The sequence below is a fragment of the Macrotis lagotis genome, chromosome 7 (assembly GCF_037893015.1).
Source record: "Macrotis lagotis isolate mMagLag1 chromosome 7, bilby.v1.9.chrom.fasta, whole genome shotgun sequence".
In the NCBI taxonomy this organism is placed as follows: Eukaryota; Metazoa; Chordata; class Mammalia; order Peramelemorphia; family Peramelidae; genus Macrotis; species Macrotis lagotis.
The window spans coordinates 29,557,486-29,573,136 of NC_133664.1; the positions used below are offsets into that span (position 1 = coordinate 29,557,486).

Genomic DNA, 15,651 nt, shown 5'->3' on the forward strand with positions numbered 1-15,651 from the left:
AAGTCTGGATTTGACTGATTCGACAGTGTGAACAAGGGAGGGCAGACATAGGGGAAAAGATCATATAAGCAGAGAACCCAGATGCCAGGGAACCAAAAACCTAACAGGCCTGCTATATATTGAACCTGATATCTTTCAGGGGAAAACAAATGTGAAATTGGACATGTTTTGGGATAACATGAAGATTTCTTTTAATTTTCATTTATTTCCATTCAAAAAAGTCTTCAGGATAAGCAGAGTGGTTATAAATCAACTTCAAATGAGGACATCTAGCACTTAACACAGTGCCGATCCCATAGTAGGCACTTAATAAAGTTTATTGCTTGGGAGGAGGTAAGGGTAATTTATCCAGGAGGAAAGAGAAGAGTTTAGCTGCCCTTCCTCCACACCTTATCAACTTTCCCATGTGATCTTTTGGCATAATTTTAAGAATTATTTTTAACCTCTTAAGATTTTTTTATGCTCAATCATTGCCATAAGTTATCTTATTGTGTTCTTTCAGGAGATTAATTTAGTATCAAGTTACCATACACAGAAAAAAATCCAATTTGGGAAACATTTATAAATAACATATTAGTCAAACTCAATGAAGGGGAACTTTATCTACACTTTAACCTTTCTTTTGCATTAATTGAAAGTAGTCATGGGAAGTTGAGCCTGCCTAACCTCAGGTCAGATAACTACAAAGTGAACTATTTCCTGCCCAGAAATACATTTATTCCGAATTTAATTGATTTTTTTTCTTAACTAGAAAATCCTACACAATTAATGCATTTGAATCTGAATTTAAAATGCCCACACAGACTAGACCAGGTTTGTTCCAAAGGTTGACTCCCATTTCTTTTCTTTAAATCCAATGTAAATAAAGTTAGTCACTGGTTCCTTTTAGAAATGGCCATAGAGTCACAGATGCATATTTTTCAAATGACTAGTCCAAGAATGCTAAAAGAACCTGTTGAAGTTGGAAGGACCCCAAGTCTGGCCCGAGTTCTTTTCATTTCCTTCCTTGCTGTCATACTTTTGCAAAAACTGGCATGATTTTAAACTTCTAGTTTTAATTTTCTTTGTCCTAGAGTTACAATGAAAAACATGGTAGATATCCTGTTGTATGCATAATGCTTCGAAAATATTTTAGTGGAAAATCTTGGAAACTTTATGGTGTTTTCTTCGATGATTGACTTATATCAGCATTCCATAGGCAGTCTCCCACTTCAGCAAAAAAGAGTGGGGTGGTACATTTAATTCATTATAATTGATCATTTTAATAATTACCCAGAAGTCACCTTTGATTTTTTTGTTGTCCTTTACATTTACATCATTTTAGTCATAGTGTATATTGTATTTTTGGTCCTACTTCACTTTGCATTAATTCATATAAAGATTCCCATAATTCTTTCTATATCTTGTGGTATCATTATATTTCTTTATAATCACATGCCACAATTCATTTAGCTTTTCCCCAATTAGTGAACATCTTTGTTTATAGTTTTGATACCAAAAAAAAGGAATAAAATAAACATTTTGGTATGTATGAGACCTTTCTGTCTATTTTTTCCTTCCTTGAGATATTTGCCTTAAAGTGGAACTCCCAGACTTTAGGTCCTTGTAGATGATGCCATGGTAGTTGTGGCTCCTCATAGGTCCTTGAATGTAATGCCATAGTAGTATAGGTCCTCATAGATCCTACCAACCTGGAGAATCTTTGCTTGCCATACCTAGTTACAGAAAGACTAATTTCAGAGAGATAAACCAACCAGTTGCTTGCCTTCATAATTTTTTTCTTTTTCTTTTCTTTTCTTTTCTTTTTGTCACAGCAGCTCTAGAAGACAATCTCCCAAGTTGTAGAGGAACAATGAATTGTAAATTCATAAATCTGAAGTATCATTATATATTAATTCTAACTTCACCCCACCCTCCAAGGGAAAAGCATTTTGCTATAGTTGATAATTGGGGAATACAAAAGGACTTACTGTTCAGGGATATACCTTACATATTCCTGGTCTTCAATTATGTGAGTCATCTGTCTAATTTTCCTGGAATGAACAAGTCACATTTAGATATTTCAATTTGAATATTTAAAATGTCCCCAATTAGCAGAATCTGGAAACTATAGCTTAGGCAGGTGGACTAAAAATAAAAATAGTTGGATGAGTTCAATTTCAAAGTTGAACTAGTAATGCCTTAAAATAAGCTGGAGGAAAAAAGAAAAGAAAAAACCTGGTCAATCCAAAGCAAATATTTTAAACATGAAGTATATATCAAACACCATCCCAGCTTATCTCTGCCAGGTTTTGCCATAGTATACAAAAACAGGATGAAAGGAGTTCAGTCAGATTTGCCTGGAGGGATATATTTTAAAGAATAGATCTGCAGAGTCCCCAAGAGCCCCCCCACTTCAGCATATGACAAAATCCATAGTAGCATTTGACAGGAGGCAGGTGAATTCCCAAGAGCTGGCTTGAGTTTGATACAGAGGAATTGCATCTACCTGAGGACAGAAGTTAGCAGAGCTCAGTATCAGATTGCATCAAGATTTGCCTGCTCGGTGGGCTCCAGCCTCACTCTGACTCTTAACACAGTTGGCCCCAATTCTTCTGACGCTGCAGTGAGGAATGCCATGCACGCCTTGCCATGGGGTGCAGATAAGCACCCATTATGCACAAAAGCTCAAATTTTTCTGAGTTTGTCTTCTTTCCAGCCTTGCTGGATAATTATTTCCAAAGCAGTAGCTCTGAATGAGATAGCGCCATTGAGCTCCATATTAGAAACCAATGAACTCTGCCCCTGCAATGTCTAGAGGCTAACCCCACCAGGTGTCCTTTTTTTTTTTAATTTTTTTTCAAGGTAAATGGGGTTAAGTGGCTTGCCAAAGGCCACACAGCTAGGTAATTATTAAGTGTCTGTGGCCGGATTTGAACTCAGGTATTCCTGACTCCAAGGCCTGTGCTCTATCCACTGCGCCACCTAGCAGCCCCCAGGTCTCCTTTTGTTGGGAGTTCAGATCTTTGGCTGGAACACTCATTGGAAAAGAGATGATTTATCCTTTGTGTACCTAAAACGATACTCCCCTAGTGGGAATCTGATGGTGTGATTGTGCTTTTTTGGGGGGGATCTTTCTCCTCTTGCTGTTCTACAGATTATTGGTGTCTCTCCTAAGGTGTGGCACCCAGTTAGAATATAGAGAAATTGTCACTTCCCTCCTCCTGATCCCTGTGTCTCATATTGGCTACCAGATCATATTGTTGATACATACTGAGCTTACCGGATACTCTTGTTTTCAGTTCTCTTTCCCATTAGATTGAGAGCTCCTCACGAATAAGGACTATCTTTTAGCTTTATTTCCACTTAGGATTCAATATTGATTGACTGACTGAATTTCAATAGAACTTCCCAGATCATGCATGTGCTTGGCAGCTGACTTTTTGAGCCCATGTGCAAGAGTTTACATTTATCTTCATTCAGTGGATTTTTTCCAATGCTCTAATTACTTGAGATCTTTTGGATCATGGTCTATAATTGGACAATGACTTGGAAAATCTCTAGAATGCATTAAGGGAATGGTTAGTAGACATGTAGGAAAGGAAGTGATGACAATAGTAAGTCATGTACCAGGCTAGATTCACTTCATTTTCTTTTATGAAAACATTAATAGACTGCTGCATGGGGCTTGGTAGATTTTTGCAAACATTTGGCTAAGCCTCTCATGCTAATATTGTGGAAAAGATGGAAAGAAAAAACTAGGAGATAAAACAGTTGGATGAGCTCAAAACTAAATGAATAGCTGGATTCAGAGAACCATAAAGAATGCATAGATTTCAACTTGGAAGACTAATCATGGTAGAGTGCCTTAGGGGCATGTACTTGGCCAAGGGCTGGTAAAATTTTTATCAATGATTTGGACGAGGGCAGAGATGGAACGCTTACCAAATTTTTCAAACTTGGCTAACACAATAGTTGACTAAATTAAGATCAATGAGTGTCAGGGTGGCATAACAGATGGGGAGTTGACCTCAAAGTCAGACCGAAGTGAGTTCCAGCCTCTGAAGCATCTTTCCTGGCAAGGTCATATTAATCTTGGTTATTCATAAACTCGCCCCTTTCCACCTATCCATTTTTCCTTATACATTACTCCTCTTCATATACTCGTTAATCCCTTTATAATGGGATGTTTTCAGCCCTTTGAGTGTATTTTCCTAGGCTTAGAGAGTGCCTTATAAAGAGGAGATTCTATCCTAATATAGAATGGGCTGCTCAGGAGGCAGTAAATTCCCTCTCAGTCATCTTGGATTGAACAACAGTGATGCATTTAACGTCAATCAGTTAGCAAACATTAAGCTCTCTTTGTGAAGCAGGCAACATGCTACCACAGAGACAGAGTTTTTGAGTCAGATCCTCTTTTAGCGCAGAAACATGTGAGGATACAGGTGATGTTTCACAAAACCTTGAGTTCATTTCCATTTGTTCTGTGTCTCCCTCTTCCAGGTTGGCTATTTATCTTGGGGTGGCCACTCTCTTCTGCATGCTGACTTCCCAATATGGTTTAATGGATGAGAAGGTAAGAGGTCATGCTTGACTCTATTTTTTTGGATTAGAGCTTTTTTGTACTTAAATGTCAATTCTGTTTTTTAAATGACTATTATGTAATTATTACTGGTTTTTGTTGATACTCCTACTATTTGACATTTTTTAAGCTTTCTGGCACCTAAGGGTTGATAAACAGCACCCACCAAGTGTGCTAAGGAGACATGATACAAACAGTCAGAAGGAAGAGAATCCACTGGGGGCAGGAAGGGAGGTAGAATTAGGACAGTGACCAACAAGAGCTCATTTTCCCCTAGTTATCAGGACAATTTCTGCAGGGCGAGGATCTAACTAGGTCTTTTCACTTCTCCTGTTAGTAAGGTGCTAACAAGGCACCCAAAATGGATAATAAAATAAGCTGGCAAATCATTGTAGAACTAAGCACCTGCCCCAATTACAGACAACACTTTTTTTCCTAACGAGTCTGCGGAATTTTCCTTTTCATCCCAAGATGTTTTGTAATTCCAAGCTGCTGGTTTGGCCTCTTGGCCTATCATTTGGAGCATCATTTGTTTACATCATTATAACAACACAGTTCCCATTCGTGTCTCTGGAGCTAGGGTTATGTCAGTGCTTTCCTTTTTGAGTTTGTTTTTTTTAGCAAACTATAACCTCACCATTACAAAAACAACAACCACCAACCCGCCATCCTGCTCACTATAGCTTGACATTCAAGCCTGGCCAGGGTCGAGTGGTGGATACAGAAAAGCTCACTGGCTGCCTTTGAATAAAGTCTTTGTGCCTTTCTTCCCCTCCCTCCTTCTCCCCATCCCCTGGCCTCTGGCCTATTGTACGGGCTTCTAAGTTTGGGTGGTTTTATCTGATTATAACTTGTACTAATATTACAGTCTCCAGTCCAAAGGCTCTCACTTGCACGCCCTCAACTTGGCTCTGTGACATTGCTCTGCAGCCTTAGCCAGTGACCAGATATGTATATGACAAGGAAGAAGGACTTTTGTGTGTGTGTGTGTGTGTGTGTGTGTGTGTGTGTGCATGAGGGTGTGCATTTATGTGTTTTTCCAAAATCTAAGAACAATGAGCCAACTAGAGAGGAAGAATGCTATTAGGTTTCAAATTCATCAAATTGAACAAATATTCATTAAGCTTATGCTGCACAAAGACAGAGCCAAGCAATGAATAGGATACGAAACTTAACTAAGACACAATTCCTGCCTTGATGGAACCTTCAACCCAAGTCTAACAAAGAATCATGGGACTGTGGATTAGAGTTTTAAGGTTATTGAGTTTAAAATCCCCATTAACAGATGCATAATGGAGGCATAGACTTGCCCAGGATCACAGAGCTAAGAAGTATCTGAGATGGGATTTGAATTCAGATCTTTCTGTCTCCACATCCAGGGCTTTATCCTCTATATCATGCTGCCTCCTAAAGAAGTTAACTGGGGTGACATAACTCCTGCCCAGATAATAATAAATAATACACTATCAGGCCATTTGAGAAGTACAAATAAATTGCTTGAAAGAAGCAAGGCATTGATGATTGGAAGAATTAGAATATACGGAACTTGAGGGTCCCTCCCTTGATGAAGAAGCTTCAGTGGCTCTCTGTTGCCCATAAAATAAAACACACATTTGTCTTTAAACATAGATGGATCTTCAGAATCTGAATCCAGTCTTTCTTCTTCAAATGAAATATACTTTCCTCCCCCTCTATGATTCTAGCCATACACCCACTTGCTGCTACTACCTCCAACTCTTACAGTCTAGGTGGTCTCTGAGGGTCTTTTCAGCTCTCTCCCTGGGATCCTATGATTTCTTGCTTCTGAGGCTTTGTACAAACTGCCTCCACCACCTGAAATTCTGATTCTCCTTGCCATCACCTTTTAGAAACCCGAATTTCAAGCATCTCTTCCCAAAAACATTTATGTGACAATACATAGAATTCATTAATTTAAATATGTATCTATTGCTTCTCCCAAGGAGGAAGGCAGAGGCTATTTTGTGTTTGTCACTGTCTGCCCCTTGGGAAGCAAATAGAGTAGGGACCCCACCTCCAAGTCAGGTACACTTGGATTCAAATGTTTCCTCTAGCTGTGAGCTGATCCAGTGCAGGAGCTGTTGTCCTTTGCATTTTGTGTTTGTATATAGGAGGCACTTCATTAATGCATGTTGACTGGGCAGTGATCAAGGCTACTCTCCTAGAAGGTTCTAAGTTGCATTGGTAGGAGGAGTTTCCTCCCCCAGGGCTTAGGTCAGTATAAATTTTAGCTCCAGACCCTACCTGGCCAGTCCTTAACACATAGTAATCCCTTGATCAATGATTGTTGGTTTGGCCTTGGGCACTGTATTGTAACCTGGAAGAGTTGGGGACACACAGACAAATCAACAATCCCTTGGCCTCCAAAAGCTTATATTCTACCAGAGGATGTAATACATACATGGCATTCCAGGTATGGAGGGTGGCCTCTTTCATTGGATAGGAATGAAGGGTAGAATGAAGGGGTTCAGGGAACACCTCAAAGGACCATGTAGCTAGAACAGAGTCTATGAAGAGGATGGAGCTGGATCAGTAGGTTGGCATTAGGTGGCAGGAAGTTTTTAGTGACACTCTAAGGATAGGCGCAAACAGGAGCCTTTGATTAGGGAATCAATAGAAGAGGATGGCTCATTAAGAGCTTGCGATGTGCTATTATGCTAAGTGTTGAGGATGTTGTTCAGTCATTTCAGCTGTGTCTGACCCTTTGTGATCCCTTTGGGGTTCTCTTGGTAAAGATACTGGAATAGTTTGCCATTTCCTTCTTCAGCTCATTTTACAAATAAGGAAACTGAGGTCAAAAGGGTGAAGTGACTTCTCCAGGGTCACCCAACTAAGGCCAGATTTGAACTCAGGGAGCTGAGTCTTCTGGACTCCAGTGCCTGCCCTGATGATGTAAATAGAAAAATAATACAGTCTCTGGTCTCAAGGAACTCACATTCTAGTGGAGGTGGGGTGAGCACAACACATAGAGGAGATTTCATATGTCAGGTGGAAAAGTTCTTTGGTCCCTAGGGCAGGACAATAAACAAGATGATGATGCTTCACCTTCGAAGTCATTTCTTCTGATAAGATCTTATTAGTTTCTGATGTCGAACCATTAGTAGAACTGGAGACTTTGATGTTGAGTTCTCTCTCTTCTGAGTCTTCAGAACCACTAGCTGTGGTTGTTGAGTGCCTGCAAAAGCAATTGCTGGTCTGTATTACCAAAAGGAGATGCTGCTTTCTGAGATGATGGTGAGCATGGCTGGGATGGAGGCAGTTCCAGTGGTCTGGGGGCTATCACCATTCCCAGGGTTTAGCCACTTGCCTTCTGGGGAGCAGTTGGATCCTAATTGACATTGGTGATGAGGAAGATGGGCTCCTCACAGGGACTGTTCTTCTCAATAGTAGCTATAGGGGTCAGACCGGATGCCCAGCTAGTGGTCTGGTAGGTCCTGATATTCTCAAGACTCTTGGTCTCAAGGTCCTAGGATGTCTCTCCACCGGGGTCTGAAGGAAGCAGTAGGTGAATTAGTTGTGATTCCCTGACTCATCTAGCAGATGCCACTTGCTGGCTGTCTTGCTCCTTCCGCTAGGTTGTCTGGCTTGCCTTATGGAAGGCAATTAGTCAGTATGTGGCGAGAATGACTGGCACCTTCTCCACAGTTGTTTCTTCACAAATGGTTGAGGTATCTGGGTTAGAAGCAGAACGATGATAGAGGTGAGGGACTCGAACCTTGGGACTCATGGTCTTTCTTATCTTCATAGATTTAGATCTGCAAAAGCAGGAGAAAGTATAGGGCACCTATGGGGTCTTTCACAGTTTGGTTGAAGATCAGAGTGTATGGAAGTGTCATGGTGGCCAAGACTGTGGATGGACTTCACTGCCTGCTAAGGGGTTTGAACCTCTTTAAGATTTCCAATGGTGCCAAGTAGGTTTTTTTTTTTAACTAAAGTTAAAAGTGAATATTTTTAATAAATGTCTGTGTATGCGTATTTCAATACATTTGATTTCCTTTGAAATTATATGTTTTATGTAAATGTATTTAAAAACATTATTCTGACAAAGATCCATAGGCTTCACCAGACTGGGCCAAAGGATTTCCTTGCCAAGTTTTTCTTGTTTTCCCAAGTGACGAGTAGTGAGATGCAGATTTCCTTTCTAGGATTGTTCTGGTTTTAATCATAAAGTATTCCATTGCCCCCAAGAGCCCCTGAGATATCCCTGGTATCATTTATTAAGGTATACAGTTATGTCATCCTAGTCTTTTCCTCCCAGAAGCCAGTTTTCAGTGCACCAGGGTGACCCAGGCACACTTGGATTGGTCCAGGGCAGTCTTAGTATGACCCCAGAATCACAGATTTTGAGTGTTCCAAGAAACCACATCAACAATCAAGACCAGCTTGACACACAAACAAAATTCACAGTGTGAGAATCAAGTACACTTGAGTGTTCTTCCAAAAATGGTTAATTCAATTCACTGAGCATTTATTGGCTACCTGTTAATTCCAGTCACTGAGTTTATCCAAAGACAAAAAGTAACTAGTACCTGCTCTAAAAGGGTTTATGAGTCTGCTTACCCTTCCATTTACTCTATGGAGCCTACTTGCCCTGGAAAGACAGAGCATAAAGAGATAATATAAGATGATTTGGGGATTTGGAGTAAGAATTTTGAATCCCATGGGAACAAGTCAGAGGAAGACTTCAGAAAACTTGCGTCCTCATCGCAAATTCAGGAGAGTGGAAAGAATATTGGTATTGGCATCAGAGGAATTGAATTCCCATCCTTTATCATCTATTGAATCTTGATATGACCCTGGGCAAATAGTTTCACCTCTACCATCACATTGTAAAATGAGGTAGTTGGATGCAATAATCTTTTAGATCCTTCAAATTCCTTTCCCAGTCTCTGATCCTATGAACTATTGGTATAATTGGAATGCCAAAGCATGTAAATCAGGTTCAGAATTGTAATTATATTGTTCATGTGTGTCATCCTACCCCCCACCTTCCATTAAAACATACACACATACACAATTGTTTTAAAAGTGAAATAAATTTTTCGAATTTAGAATCCATTTTTTTTGAGAAGTGAGACATATGTCATCTCCTTAAACCTGATCCAGCTATACCTGTCATCCTGCCCTTTGAGTGGTTCAGTGCTATGTCCTTTTAACTACCATTCTTCTCTTGGTCTAGGGAAACCATGTTCCATGCAAAGAAAAGTCACGTTCTGAATGAGTCCCAGGGGAGAGGCACTTGGCATTACCTAGTCTAACTAGGGATTTTCTGTTCATTTAGATTTGCCCTTCATTGTGCTTATAGCTTCTGATATGTATTATTCTAAAGTTATGAAAAATTTCCTCCAGTGCTAATAAAAGTATAAATGAATAAGACTTAAAGCTAGAAGGAATTTGGAAGCCATTTTATTCAGTCCCCTTATTTTGGAGATGAGGAAACTGAGGTCTAAGAAGGGAAGTGATTTGCCCCCAACCCCCAAATCACACTGGCAATATCAGATTTGAAATTTTGATCCCAAGTATAATAATGATTGATTCTATGATGCCGTGTAACTATCTAGTTCTTTCTCTACTGTATATCAAAGAGAGAATAAGGATTTCTGCTATTCTTCTATTGACTGTCTGAAAAAGTCAAAGATTCCTATAGCCTGACAAATGGAGGATATTCATGTTTGGTCTCCTTGTATAGAAATCATTGGAGGATATACAAAAATAGAAGTTAACCATCTTTAAGCACTTCCCTCACCCTCAGATCCTCCAGAATCCTAGGGAAATGACAGCTGTCTCTGAGAGTTGGTACCACACAAACCTAGACTTCTTTTAGAGCTAAAGAATATATATATAAAGGTGATGGGAGATGTATGGTGATGGATTTAAATATGGACCCTACCCCAAGAGTCTCATGGCAAGGACAATGGTTCCAGTTCAGCCCAGTCCAGAAGCTGTTTACTCACATAGTGTTTCACTTTCCTGGGGTCATTTATTGGGAGGCCTATTCTCAGGTTAGGATGACATGTTCAGACCTAGCACATCTGTAATGACCACAATATTGACATAAAAACTAAGATATATACCCCAGTAAAAGAACCCTCAATTTCAAGTATTAAGAGGTTGGACTTCGGCCTTATAAGTTCATGATGTCCTATCAAACTTTTATTAGGTGCTTTAAGGGAACATGATTTAGTCTTTTTCACTATTTATTAAACCTTGTAAAACTGATACACATTCTAGTGGCGTTCTATTATATATCCATATACACATATATTAATGTTCTGATGCCATCCCATTTATATGTCCTCTTTGAGCTCCAGAAAGAAGGCAGGAAATTGTAAAGTAGTTTGCCCAGGTCAGAATCCTCTCAGAGTGCCTGGCAAAGGCTCCTTGCTATTAATACTCCAGGGGGATAAGAAGTGGCAGGTGGTCTTGGGGAATGCCAAGTGAGAAAGGATGGGATCTTCAGACTTCCTCAATAGTCAGGGTTTCAGTGCCCCTTTTCAGTATCCATGGACCCTCCACCACTGTGGTGTTTCATAACAACAGGCTGAAGTTTCTTTGAATCCCAGTGCTGATTTAAATCGACAAGGGCACAGTTCAGTGATGAAGCTATGGTAACTCTGAATCATAGCTAAAAAATAATTTTTTTAAGTGACTGAGGTTTGTCATTGTTTTTTTTCCCCACATAAATATGCTTTGCCTGAACACGCACACCAATTTCTTAATCAACTCAAATTTAATTTAGCCAGAGATTTTTATCCAACAAGCTTAGGTTTCCATGCAGGGTAGCAAAATTGGAACAAAGAAAGGCGGGGGGGGGAGGGGAAGAAGAGGAAGACAGAGAGACAGAGTCAGAAAGACAAAGACAGAGACAGACAGATATAGAAAATGAGAGAAAAAAAGAGTAGAGACCTTTCTCCAGGTCTCCTTTGTATTCCAGTGCCCCTTGAAAAGCATTTCTTTCTTCAGGTCATTAATGTTTAATTAATTACCTCCCCCCCCCAAAAAAATAGCCTTTGTTTTATAAAAATACAAAGGGGAAAACCGTAACTATATTAGTTTTGTGTAAATGTAGGCAAATGAATCTTGAAATGTCTTTTTAGGTCTTTTTTTTGGTAGTCTAGATAATGTTAACAACCATATCTCAGTTATTCATAAGAATAAAGGTCAAGGAAAACATTACTGGAGGCCATCTTCAAACCCCTTGCTAGATCCTAGTTTTCACCTCTTCACCCACCAGATATTTTTTCCTTAGAAAATCTATAAAATTTCAGAGTAACCTTTGAGTGGTTTTTCCATTGAACTGTAAGATGGGAGGATTCAAGCTGTTTGACCTCCAAAATCCCCATCTAGAGCTGAAGGAGATGTTGGAGGTCAAACAGGTTGAATCCTCCCATCTTACAGATGAGGAAACTAAGGCTTGGGAAGTTTAAATGATTTGCCCAAAGTTACAGATAAAGTTCTTGTAAGCAATTGGATTGGAAGCTAGATTTTTAGACTGCAGAACCAACATGGGCAAGTGACTGAAATGATGGCAAAACAATATAATTAGGCTTTTATATAATCACTGATATGGACAGAATTTGAAAAATACAAAATTTTGGGTTTAGAGTAGAAGTAAGCTTGGCGGGAATTTAGTCCAATCCCTTCTTTTTACAGAATCAAAGAGGAGACTTGACTTGCCTAAGGTCACTGACGTAGTGGCATTGGGATGTCTTTCAGCCCCATGTTAATAGAAATAATAAAGTCATTGTAACTAGATCTTGGAGTCACCTCATTTCTTGGGAGTTTTACCTTGGATAGCAACAGGATAGAACAGGATGTGGTCCACAACACACTGGGGATCATCACCTCTGTAAAACATTACCTTGGCCTCTCCCAGGAGCAGGTTTTGATCTGAACCAAAGACGTCATGGGAGACTTTGGGTCCACCTAGGGTATAAGCCAGATGAAATGTCGATTGAGTTTTAGCAAAACAACAGGTGTGTAGAAGGAGCAGGGGAGAGGGGGGAAATTTCTTCAGTTTTTCTGCTTATTTTTTTCCTGCTTATAGCTCTCTGAAATCTGGATCCTCTATGATGGATTGACTAAAAAACCTTTCTTCTATGCTACTCCCTAATTTGAGGTGATTTTTTTTTAGTAAAGTGAAAGTCCTATTTTCAAGGGGATGTCTTTCTTATTGTAGCATTTCTTTATCTTGAAATGTCTTTTTAATCAATTTGTAAGCATTGGGCAGCTAGATGGGTCAGTGGGTAGAGTGTTGGCCCTGGAGTCAGGACTTGAGTTCAAATGTGACCTTAGACTCGTGTCACTTACTGAGCTTGGGCAAGTCACTGAACCCTGTTTGCCTCACAACCAGGGCCATCTCCAGTTGTCCTGATTCATACTAAGATCACTTTAGAACTAGACAGAATGAACTCACCCCCTTCATTCTGTAGATTTTAAAAAACCCAGAGCTCAGAGGGATTAATTTATACAACATCTATCTCATTCATGTATTATTTTTCCCCCATTATAATATAAACTCCTTGGGGATAGGGACTGTCCTGCTAACAAGTCTTTTGCTGTTTTTTTGTACCCTCAACACTTAGAAACAATGTCTCACACATAGTAGGAGTTTAATAAATGTTTTGTGACTAATTAAGCATTAACACAATGCTTAGCATACTGTAATTACTTCATCAATAATCTAACTTTATCATTATCAAATATTAAAATGGCAATACCAGAAATCCATTGTTCTTTACAATGCACCACCCAGTCTCTTGGTGAGGGAGGGGGAAGGGAGCAAATATTTATTGATCACCTCTATGTGTCAGACACTATGTTAGGGACTTTAAAACATTTTGTTCTATATAGGCAGTGGAAAACCATGGGAAAAAATGATTAACAAGGTAGACATGAAGATAAGGAACGTTTTGGCATGGAAAGGTGACACAGACATGGAAAGTAGTTTTCCTCTAATTATGTTAAATTTAATGTATACTTTTTAAAAAAACTAACAGTTCATTTTCTACATAATCCTCTTATTTTTGTATATTTAAAGTTTATCTTTGCTGATCTTTTACTTCATAATAACCAAAGAATTTTTTAAATGGGGAAAATAATATTTTTGGTATAAGAATAGAGTACACTTCAGAAAGATTCACATGGTCGTATGCTTTCATATATTGGGGAAGAGAAGGGGCAATAAGATTGGTTAAGAAACAAAAATAGAAGCATTGCATCAAAGTGGATGAAATTAGAGTGATGGCAATAGAAACAGAAAGGGGGAGTGTATTAGGTGTGTGACCCTAGGCAAATCACTTAACCCTTATTTGTCTCAAATTTGTCATCTGTAATTTCTAGGATTGTTGTGAAAATCAAATGAGAAAATAATTATAAAGTGCTTAGAACAGTGTCTGGCACTGTTATAAAAAATGGCTATTATTATATGAATATTTGGCAAGAATATTTGAGGGGATTTGAAGGTTGATTGGTTCCATGTTGGGGCTGAGGGAAAGAGAAGCATTCAAGTTGATGGTGATTTCAAACCTATAGAAGAGAGAAAAGTCGTGAGGGAGACCCAGTTTGGAGGGGATGAGCAGGTGGCTTAGGTATGGTTTCATAAATCCCTTTACCACTAACCAGATAGTTTTCTTTACATAGGTTTTGATTCCTCGGTCTCTTCCATTCCCTTCTTTGCCAAGTAAAGGAAGAAAAGGAGATCAGTCTTCCCATTTTACAGATGGCAAAACCAAAGCACAGATGCTATGCTGCCAGAAATAGAGCCTCAGCCCTATAATTCACAGTTCAGTATACTTTTTTTTAGGTCACATTATACCCATTGCATATGGCACACCCAAATATAGAGAGATTCCATGGGTAGATCATAGTGTTGTGCAAAAAATAACTTAGTTTATCATGGTGCCTATTTTCTTCCTCAGTGACGGATTCTTGTGCCAGAGAACCCCAGAATTAGAGGAGCTCTCAGTGGCTGTCCTGGTCATCCTGAAATAAGAATTCCCCCACAACATAGCCAACATATGGTCATTTGGCTTTTCTTGCTAACTAGTGAAGAAAACCCCTGCCTTATGAAGCAGCCTGGTCTAGTCTTTGGGTCCTCTCCCTCTTAGGAAGATTTGCCTCATGTAAAGCATAAATCTGCCTCTTTGAACTTTCACCAGTGCTTCCAGGTCTGCCTCCTATGGCCAGTGGCAGAAGTCTATTCTCTCTTCCACATTTCCACATAAGAACCCTTCAGATAATAATTCAGTTTGAAGAAAGGAAAGGAAAGGAAGGGAGACAGAGCAGAGTGATAGAGAAAGAAACAAAGAAACAGAGAGAGAGAACGATACAAAGACAGAGAGAGAGAAGCTATGGAGAGAGAAACAGAGACAAAGGGATGGAAAGGAGGGAGAGGGAGAGAAGAGGGAGGAGAGAGAGAGACAGAGACAGAGAGAGAGAGAGAGTCACAGAGAGAAAGACAGAGGGAGAAAGACAGAAAGACAGAGAGAAATTGAACTTTTGGTGGAACTCTCTTAGCTTCCCCATTTAAAATAAACTTGTCATATATTGGTTTGGCAAGTGTTCTTTTTCTCCTACCAGCTGTTAATGAGAAGTGCCTCTTTGGTTGGCATCTCTGTCTGTCCAACAATTGCCCAACTGAAACCTCGTGGAGAATGGTGTACCAGATTTGTAGTCTCTTTAGAGATGGCTACTGTGGTAATCGTACATAGCTAATTTAGTGTGCTGGAATAAAATCTAACTTTATTGAGACTGACTGATTCTCCTTTTAAAATTCCAGTGACTTTTCAAAGGAATAATAACAATAAATGTTATAATTATAATAATTATATCATAGTGTATATTAATGTGTAATAATTATTACTGCTGTTATTATTATTATTACTACTATAATAATAGTTGGCATTTACATGGTTCCTTAAAGTTTGCCAGGTTCTCTGTATACCTCATCTTATTGGGATCCTCACAATAAATCTGGTCTATAGCTGTTTCAGCTATTATTATCTTCTTTTTAACAGATAAGGAAACTGAGGCAAAATAAAGGTACATTATTTACCTAGAATCAAACAACA

The 15,651-nt window shown here is 39.2% G+C and overlaps 1 protein-coding gene across 12 annotated transcripts in view; it reads left to right on the top strand.

Moving 5' to 3' along the window:
- THRB (thyroid hormone receptor beta) overlaps positions 1-15,651 on the top strand; it is a 425,807-nt gene that overhangs the window by 177,980 nt on the left and 232,176 nt on the right. For all 12 annotated transcript variants that reach the window (XM_074195699.1, XM_074195692.1, XM_074195696.1 and 9 more), the window contains one exon: positions 4,483-4,555. The gene's annotated coding sequence lies outside the window, so the exon portion shown is untranslated. The remainder of the gene's footprint in view (positions 1-4,482; positions 4,556-15,651) is intronic.